Genomic DNA, 10698 nt, shown 5'->3' with positions numbered 1-10698 from the left:
AGTCGGTGGCTTTTATATGGTCAAATATTGTAACCAAAAATGGCCAGGAACCTGCCATTTATTCTCAATTTTATAGAATTCTTACAAACAAAATCAGATTTATTTAATAACAAAGGCTAAACACAAAAAATGAGGAACAATTTTAAAGAAAAACAAGATAATAGTGCATTAATGCTTAATTACATTCATTCCTCATAAATCTGTTATAAACTATCACACAAATACCAAAATATTACATTAAGGTTGATATAAAACAGAATAAAACAGATTCAGACTAAGGTCCCGCTCGTCGTCCATCTCCAGTAAAAGCCTGGTATGCTCCCCTGGAACCCTTTCTGGCGTACCAGCCTACATAAACAAAACAAAATTAAGTTCAGAATCTGTGTAGTTCCATCAAATTTAAGTTCAGGACTTTGCATCTATCTCATAATATGACAAGCATTCGATACATAATACAACAAAGTTACACGTATTTATGGATGGTTCATACAACATTGTGCACTACATAGAATGTTCTTATCAGTCTTATAAGTTCTTGCAATATAATAGAGAATCATTCTATTCCACTAATTCCCTGCTTACTTGCATATGCTTACAAAACGCATAGATTAGAGACACATATCTTCACTGTGGTTACCCTATTCTTAAATATCAGTTCAAAAACATTGAAGAAGCATAAGCACAACAATGTGACCAAGTCTTTCAAATTCAGACAAAAGCTAGTTAAAAAGGCAACACAAAAGAAAGATCTCAACTTTAATTTAAAACAACAACATAAAATAATGAACAAAACACGATTAAATAAAAAATTTGGAACAATCACACCATCTATTCAGAAAAAAAAAAGAAATAAAACAAAAAAGAAAGCAATCTTACCGGTGAGAAAATTAACACAAACACTAACACATAAAAAAAATCACACCATCAATTCAGAAAAACAAAGAAATAAAACAAACAAGAAAACAATCTTACCAATGAGAAAATACCATTTTAAATGCAAAGCTGATCCAAACAAGAACCCGACAATTAAAAATTAAAAATGTCAACAATTAAAAATGTCAACAAGAACCCTATATATACTACTGCGCCTCTCAGCGGGACTCAAACATATAGCTCACCTAGTCAAATATCTTTGGCAGAAACATAGAGGTGATCAACATTAACTTATGGACTGCAGTCTCCAGAGACTTGGAAACAATAATATAAATATTTTTACATTATTTTCTTTAATTAAATTAAGACCGTCTCCACGTAAATTTGTAATTTTTAATCTGAGTGTATACTTAATGATGCAAATGTAACTTCATGAACTGCAGGCCATAAAAATCTTTGATTTTAGAAAAACCAAACAAGCGAGATGTATCTCTACTTCAGATACACAACAATTTATGTTATATATCTTTAGTGTCACAATTACAACATATGGTAATGGGAAAAAAGGTAAAAATTTGTGAACCACTATGACTTCATTGACCAATGAGTACTTTGTGCTTCTCCTACATTAACTTTGGCTCAGTTGCACATTTGCACATTAAAAGCCTACAAATGATGCAATTTAACATCCTAAGCACAAACAGTTAAAACATGTGTCCACACTACATAACATCTTTCAGGTGAAGCTAATATAAATACCAAATTCAGCCGCAAAGAAATAAACATAGCTATTTGTTTTTTTAATTACAAAAAATATAGCTGTCAGTTTGATATTCGTAACAATAAAAAAACTTGAACATATTAAAACAAGCTGACTGCTAATATAAATACCAAAGTCATCCGCAAAGAAATAAACTTGACACTTGAACAAATTGTAACATTTACTAGTAGAATAAAGTGTTTATTAATTTTATATATTACATAGTAATTATATAAGTAGCTGCAACTCTGTAATTACTCACTCATTAACCCGTGGTATGTGACTAGAAACCATTAGTTGCAGTGTAACATGACAAGTTGACAACGGGATTACAAACAAGGTAATTAAGTCGTGAGGCTGCCCTGCCTATTTTTTAACTCATGATTGTCATGTTTTGACACTTGAACAATTAATTACATTTGCACACTGTCAGTTGACCCGGTTCCTTGCATTTTTTTCCGTTATCACTTCTTTAAAAGAATTTAGTTTCTCAATTTTTTGAAACTGCATTGAATAAGAAATCAGAAGCTCTAAACTTGATCACAACAAATAAGTTACACAGATATTGCTAATAAACTTAGAGCTTTTTGTTTTGAGTTCTCTAAACATCTCACTTTTTGACATGCCTGAGTGTTTGTTCTTAAAAACCACTAAGGTCGGTCTCTAACTCTCTGATCAGGTGTCTAAGTCTTGGAGTTCTGATCCACTTCCTGGGAAATCAGATTGGTTTGTGCAACAAGCAGAAATGGTGAAGAAAGTTGTTGCTATGCAAGAAACAACAGCTAAGGGGTTAATAAGTGTATATTGTGACAACAAAAAGGTATATATTATTAGCCATAAGCGGTTGCTTTTATTGTCCGCAGGCATGAAAATACTTATCAGATGGTACGTGTGTAATTTACAGGCATTACACTTCTAATCAATATTAACAAGTACCTAAACAGCTTAAAGTCTAATCAACTTAATAAACACATAAACACACAGCTTAAAGTCTAATCAACTTAATAAACACATAAACACAGCCAATCTATACATAAACATATAAACACATCTTAATAATATGACTAAACACATATTATTAATTCTACTTTTCTGTCATAACGTGCTTTTGCTTCTACTCCAGCAACACCTCTTTATTTACTAACCCAACCACCAAGTTCAAAACCTTAGTACCACATTCAAAACAAATTGATCAGATTGCATTACCCTTATTTCATAGTGAACTAGTCCCACAATCGGATGGGGCTAGTTTGGATTTTTGGACACTTAAAAATAGTCCACAAATAGTCCACATGCTGACATATACAGCTTAAAAATCAGAACCACAAACTAACCTAACCTATCATTGACCACACAATACATTGGCATTACGCAACAATTAGCTCCTACACATTATTAATTAATAAGTAAATATAACGATAATAAACACAATTAATCAGACTATAAGAGTTATTCACTAAAAGACGGTCTATACAAATTTATCAATTACATAGACAACTTCACAATTAAATTGAACTGTAATAGATAAAACACATAAATTACAGTCTCTCATAACAGATCGACATAAATTACATACAGATATAAATAAAAATTCAACAATAAACAGTAAATTAAACATCAAAACTCCTACCATGATGAGATTTATTGATATATTTTACAATATTTAAAAAAAATTGAAGCTGCTGTACGAGAACGCGAATATGAGTTACGTATGTACGTATATATTATCCCAAACTTATAAACCCCTAATCCCAAAATCTCAAAACCCTAATCCCCAAATTTCAAAACCTTAATCTCCAAAACTCAAACCCTTAATCAATAAATCTCAAAAACCCTAATCCCCAAATCTTAAATCCTAACTGAGATTTAAAGAGAGAAGAAAGATTTTAATCTCATAGTCATACCAGAAGCCAAAATTGATATTCAAATCAGTAGGCTAACCTGTTTAATTCTAACCCGAGAGTACAGAGAGGTGGGAGCATCGATTTTCGCCGGATACACTCGACCCACCATCTTTTAACAATTACCCGAGATTTTCGCCGGATACACTTGTTCCAGTAGCTTAGCCGAGAGAGAAAGATTATATATTGGAGAGAGATAATAGTAAAAAGAGAATAAAAAGAAACGTGAGTCGGTGTATACACGTAACCAGTGTTCTAAAAATTCCCCATAAATCCCCAATTCAACCAGTTAATACCCTACAAAATATTAGACCGATTTGATCTTTCAAATTTGATTAATTCTTACAAATTTTTATTTTTTGGAGTATATATAATTATTTATTAAAATGAAAATAATATATTAATTTAAATATGAATAAGAATAGAAATTATAATATAATAAATATATATTTTTTAATAAATAAATAATATAAAGATAATAATATACTAAATATAATTTAATATTAAAATACATCCGATTAATCCTTCCGATTAATCCATGATTTTCAGTTAATCCTAAATCTGTAGTGCGACCGATCTTCACCGATTTCCGATTTTTACAACACTGCATGTACCTCTTTTTTTCCCCTCAAACTTGAACACCCTAACATATTATATAAATTGCATAAAAAATCAAGATAAAAAAGGATCAAATTGATTATTACCTTAACATAACTCAAATAAAATGTGATACATAAATTCGATCTGATGTCATCAAACTATGATCTGATGTCATATACAATATGTATAGATATTGTAAATAATATTCTAGTACTAATTAACAAAACATACCTAAATAAATTCGCTATGTGTACAAGATATTTAGTGAAAACAAATCATGAACAATAATTATTTCATTTTTTAAATTTTTTTCAATAATTTAATTCAAGTTATCTTGTATGAAGCGGAGAAAGTTAACAAATATATTAAACTACTTTAGTTTTTGAAGACTACATTTAAATTATTAACAATTAAAATTTAACATTTCATTTAAATTATATCAATTAATATTATATTTTTGTGAGAAATTAACAAACAACAATCATGATAAACAAATTATAAATAGTTCAAAATTATTTTCATTTGGTTTGCCATTTCAAAGGTCAAACATCAGTTTGACTAATGTAACTACATAATGTTTAGTCCTGAATTGGTGTTTCGATTTTTTTAAAAATATTTTTCATCGATCCAACCGTATGGATGTCAATAGATATATATATATATTAGTGACACAACCAAAGTTTCAAATAAAAATAATTTTGTTTTGTTTACCATTTTAACAGTCAGGCATCAGTTTGACTAGTACAACTAACTATTGTTTAGTCCAGAATTAGTGTTTCGATTTTTTCAAAAATATTTTTCATCGATCCAACCGTATGCATGTCAATATATATATATATATATTAGTGATATAACCAAAATTCAGATCAAAATAATTTTATTTGGTTTGCTATTTTAACAGTCAAACATCAGTTTGACTAGTAAAACTAACTAGTGTTTAGTCATGAATTAGTGTTTCGATTTTTTCAAAAATATTTTTCATCAATCCAACCGTATGGATGTCAATAAATATATATATTACTGATATAACCAAAATTTCAAATCAAAAAGTTTTTACTTGGTTTGCCATTTTAACAGTCAAACATCAGTTTGACTAGTACAACTAACTAGTGTTTAGTCATGAATTGGTGTTTCGATTTTTTCAAAAATATTTTTCATCGATCCAACCGTATGGATGTCAATATCCAACCGTATGGATGTCAATATATATATATTAGTGATATAACCAAAACTTCATATCAAAATAATTTTATTTGGTTTGTCATTTTGAAAGTTAAATTCGACTGGTTTAATTTCGACCGTTTTAATTTCAACCGTTTTCAGTTAAAATTGATTGTAAATACAACTGTTTAAATACGACCATTTGAATTCGACCGAGGCCGGTCGAATTTAGCCGTGTCAAAAGGATTCGACCTCCTGCGGTCGAATTTAACCCCCGTCGAATTTAAATCAGTTGTATTTAACCTTGTTTTCTTATAGTGTCGGTTGTAATAAAGGGAGTCGAATTTAGAAATTCGGTTGTATTTAGAAATTCCGCTCACATTCCAGAAGCCCCCAATACAACGAAGAACTCAGTTTTTGCAGCAGGCTATGAACACCATAAAATCTCAACCAAATCAAGCGTTTAATATCATAAATTAAAGCTAGAATAACTTACAATCTACTACCATTAACCGTATTAACAGATAATTTAAGGACAAGAACAAAAAATTAAATCAAAAATTAAACTATAATTTGACTTCATTAATCAAGACCCGATAATGTTATTTTGCAACAAGATCAAATAATTACACAAAAAACAATTCCATAAATAAATGGGGCATCCCGATATTCGTCGTCCATTTAAAAGTCTGGCAATCTCCGGCCAACAAAAGGGCCACTTTTAATAATTATTTTAAGTAAGTGGAACATTCTAACTAAATTAAATTTAGTGAAAATAATTTAGATTTAAATAATAATTTAGATTTAAATAATGAATAATATTCATAATTAATAATATTCATAATTAAATAATTAAATTTTGTGAAAATAATTTAGATTTAAATAATTAATAATGAAAGAGCGAGAAAAACTCATTGGAGTAAACATGTTTAAGGAGAGAACTACTTGAGAAAATGAAATATTAATTTAAAAGCGACCAGATGGTCGCTTTTATTTTCTAATTTTAGGCTTCATTTTGGCGGCAATTTTCCCACCAAATCTCTAAACCTTAAAATCGACCGCTGAAAAATAGGCGGTTGCTTTTGTTAATAAAAGCTACCGAATAAAAGCGACCGCTAACAAAATCCACCGATATCGGTCGCTTTTATGCGCGGTGTTTGGTCAAGTGAGATTGACCTTAAAAGCCACCGTTTTCGGTGGAATTTATAGTTGGTCGCTTTTGTTTGGTCGCTTTTACTCTTTTTTCTTGTAGTGATCGAGAGTAGAAAATCAAATTTCAGTTTTGATCATTGACATTAGTTATGGATGTTCATAACGATCGTTTTGGAGGTTGGAATTGCGTTAACCATGCAAATTCTTTCATTCGAGATATTTAATTAAAAAGTTTCGGATTTTAGAGTTGTGTTAACGAGAAAAATGCGTTCAAATCTAGGTAAGTCGCATTTGAATAAAATATGTGAATGAGTATTTGTTTATTTGAAATTCCTACTTCGTTCTTATCAATAATTTGATTTATAAAACTTTTTACACAATGTACACATGCTCACATACTCGAGGCTCTTTCTATAAATAACCTTTTCATTTTTCGGACTTGCGGTAAGTAAATCTGTTTGTTTAATTTCGTTTGGTTGTATTCTAAGAAACGGTAATTAATCTAGTAATCACTAAACGTTGAGTAATCGACTCGATTATTCGGGTAAAAATCATTTTTCATTCAAATTGTTCAGGAATCGACAAAAGTCAGTTTAAGCAGTTAAGAATCTCCAATACTTGAAATTAGTAAAATATTAAAATAATACAAATTAAGGTAGAAATTTGAGAAAAAAAAAGAAAGAAAACAAATATTTTCGTTATATATAATTACCAGTTTAGAGATTAAATTACAAAATCTCTTGATTTTTTCTCTCAAGTTGACCTTAATTTCAAAACTAAATTCTGAAAATTTTATTTATTCCAATCATACAATATTTTTAAATATATTTATATAATCTCATCAATATAATCATAATTTACAAAATCATCGCAATAAGGAACTTCTTTAATGTAATAATAATTATTGATTTATAAAGTTAATTATATAGTTCAAATGGATTTAACTTTTTCATCCAATTTATAGTATTAATTACTTAAGAGTTTGACTCGGTGATGGGCTCATTTACCGCTCTACACGTGACCATTCGATTCCAATATTATGATATTAGAGTAACTTTAAATTAACAATATTAACACTATAATAGTAGAAATTTTAGTATAAAATGAACTCCAACCAAACTCAGCGTGACACCTAATTTACCGTCAAAAATATATTTGATGTAATTTTAATAACAATTTAACATAATTCATAATTTCTAATATATCCTTTTTTTGTTAATAAAAATATATATATTGTCTTCATGTACTACTTATATCCTGTTATATCCACACAAGATATTTAATTTTGAAAAAATAAGTATATAATATATCTATTTAGACATTTATGTACTTTTGATACTTAAATAATATAAAAATTATATCATTTTATTGTTAGGGGTTGGAGATGGTCTTACTGTCCCACAATTTGCCTAATCTAAAACTGACCCAAGAAACAAAATGTCTTTAAAATTAAATAGTTCTACATTTAGCTTAGTTTAAGTTTGTCAAACGCAGCTTAGCATTTCACATCTTCTCCTATATCAAGTCACTCATTCCCCACAGCAAACAGAGGCACCTGATTAACCAATGCTATATTTCCTAGTCGATTGGGATCATGATCACTTCCATTTCCTTTATCAGAGAACTAAGGCCATGTTAGAGCTAGAGTTTTGAAGGGTTTTTGAACGAATAATTGTAATTTCATATATAAACTCTCGGAAATTTACGGACCTAAATAGTAAAAGAAACCAACTCTCTCTCACATGGAGAGAGAGCAAACCCGGTACATGCATGGGTAGAAAACTAACGGGGTCCTAACTCAGAGAGACATTTATTGAAAAGAAAAGAAAATCGACAAAAAAACAAGGAAAAGGGTTTTTCATCTATCAAATGGCTAACAACAGCCTCTAAAAAAGATGAATTTCTTTTAGGATTTTCCGGAGGGTGAGAGAATAGAGTGCACTATATATGGGAGATAAATTAACTTAGTAAACATATCTTTAAAGGTAGGAGTGTAAACTGATCCGGACTATGCGTATCTGGGCTTATATTCGACTCGAAAATATGATACATGTCTCATATCCGTTTTATAAACGCTCCAAATCTGGCGGAAAAATTAAGTTCGGATAAAATATGATCCCGGATCTGAGCACTCATATACCCGCTCGGATTAGGTTTCATATTATTTTTTATAAAATGATCCTACCCAAATATCCAAATATGATCCATGTCTCATATTTCATTAGACCCCATATTTAGAATATATTTTCAACCCTTTATATTTGTAAGTAAATAATCATTTTATATTTCTTTATATCTTGTACACGTTTTAATTTTATATAAAGTATGATTTTTATGGTTATTATTTTTATAGTATTATATTAATTTTATACCAATAATCATCTGAATAGTTGAAATAAAAATGATACTTAATGTTAGTGGATCATATTTGACTCGTATCCAGTGGATCATAAACTACCTGGTTAAAAAAATAAAAATACGATACCGGCTCATATTTGGTTTGGATCCGGTCCTTAAATACCTGAGATTAGTTTGTATCCGAATAATATGGTCTTGGACCCAAATCTAGACACACTAAAAGTAAAATGATCCGATAACATAGTGGTGTCCGGTTCTACCCAATCATTTTACAGCCCTAATTAAAGGAGATTATGTACATAGTTAAAGTAGAGTAGGAGATAATTTGTGTACGTAGAATTTATCTAATTTATTCATGATAATAATAAAAAAAATTTAAATGTATAATATTTTAAACTTAAAAATTAGTGTTATTTTATTAGCTAAATATTTTTTTTTATTTTAGTGTACATACATATATAATTACTTAAAAAAATAACACGCCCTGCTAATTTTAGGGCCCTGGTGCTGGTCGCACACACTATCGTCCGGCTCGAGACCCGTAATAATGAAAAATACGCTTGCGAGTAATCTCTTATCGTTAATCCATCTCTGAACTCAACCTCCACTCTAATCGAGGGCTACTTTGAGTACTTGAGGAATTCCTAGACATGGCTAGATCTGTATATTACTTCTTACATCCGCACTTTACCGATACCTGTGGGATTGACGAATCCAATACATTATTTGTGTGGAGCCTAAATAATATGTAAATATATAAATAATATTACTTTACAATCCGTGCCATCAACAGGTCCCAATACTATTTTATATTTTTAATTTATATTATTTGTGTTGATTAAATTATAATATAAGTAATAAAATATTGAAAGTAATTAATATAAAATTATAACCTCATTATGAAAATTTAAATTTGGAGGTATATAATTTTTTAGTTTAAGGTTGATAAGATCTAAACCATTTGCCTTACTTTTATCTTTATAAATAATAATAATAAAAATGTTTGTTATTGGTAGAATTCGAACTTGAGCGCTTATTTATATGATAATTTATAAATATAAATTATCATATAATTGTTTGTCATTGACGCGGTCCGAACGAGAAAATTTTGTATTTTATAATAACGGGAATTAGATATAATTTGGTATACCCTCATTATGTTTTGTTTAGTTATTATTTCAATCATGACCTTCAGATCTTATTGATCAAATGATCTGGACCACAATAAACATAACATAGTATCTAGACTGTACCACAGTCGACATAATATTCTGTTTTGATATTTACTAAATTATATTATATATAAAAATTAGAATATATAATTCAAAAAATATATTTTATTTTAGTTAATTCGGTTAAAATTGAACCAAAATTCTAGTAAATAGAACTGATTTTAATTCGGTTATAACCGAAAATCGAAATAACCAGAATTTTTTTAAAAAAAATAAACCAAACTGAACCGAAATTTAGTGGCTCGGTTCGATTTTTCCAGTTTCGGTTCGATTTTACTCATCCCTACTTGTCCACCAATTATATATAATATATTAGTAACTAAACCGATCATGATTTTAAAAATTTATAATTTTATTTAAAAATACGGACAAGGTGATTCATTTGATTTCTGAAATTCATTTTATTTCTTTTTTATTCTTCTTCGTATATTAAAAAATAAATTATTTAATATAAAAACAATTTTAAATAAATTTCAATAATTATATATGTAATTTCATAAGTATATATTAATATAAAAATTACTAATAAAATCAAAATATTAAATTAAATATAATTAAAATATTAAATAAATCTGATTTTCCTCCCGTTAATTCTCAATTCTTCTATTAATCCATCACCCATTTTTTATTATCGATTTAGTAACTGTTGGACCTTGATTCT

General features: G+C 28.8%; 1 long non-coding RNA gene across 1 annotated transcript; it reads right to left on the bottom strand.

The window, feature by feature from the left end:
* Positions 1-27: 27 nt before the first annotated feature.
* Positions 28-3795, bottom strand: LOC141679371 (uncharacterized). The gene is made up of 2 exons (XR_012558101.1): positions 3575-3795; positions 28-348 (listed from the first exon to the last, which is right to left on the bottom strand). It is a non-coding gene; the product is annotated as an uncharacterized LOC141679371 (long non-coding RNA).
* Between the last annotated feature and the right edge of the window lie 6903 nt (positions 3796-10698).

Source organism: Apium graveolens, chromosome 1, assembly GCF_009905375.1.
Source record: "Apium graveolens cultivar Ventura chromosome 1, ASM990537v1, whole genome shotgun sequence".
Taxonomy (NCBI): domain Eukaryota; kingdom Viridiplantae; phylum Streptophyta; class Magnoliopsida; order Apiales; family Apiaceae; genus Apium; species Apium graveolens.
Note: the sequence above shows the minus strand (reverse complement) of the source record. Positions and strands in the feature narration are given on the sequence as shown.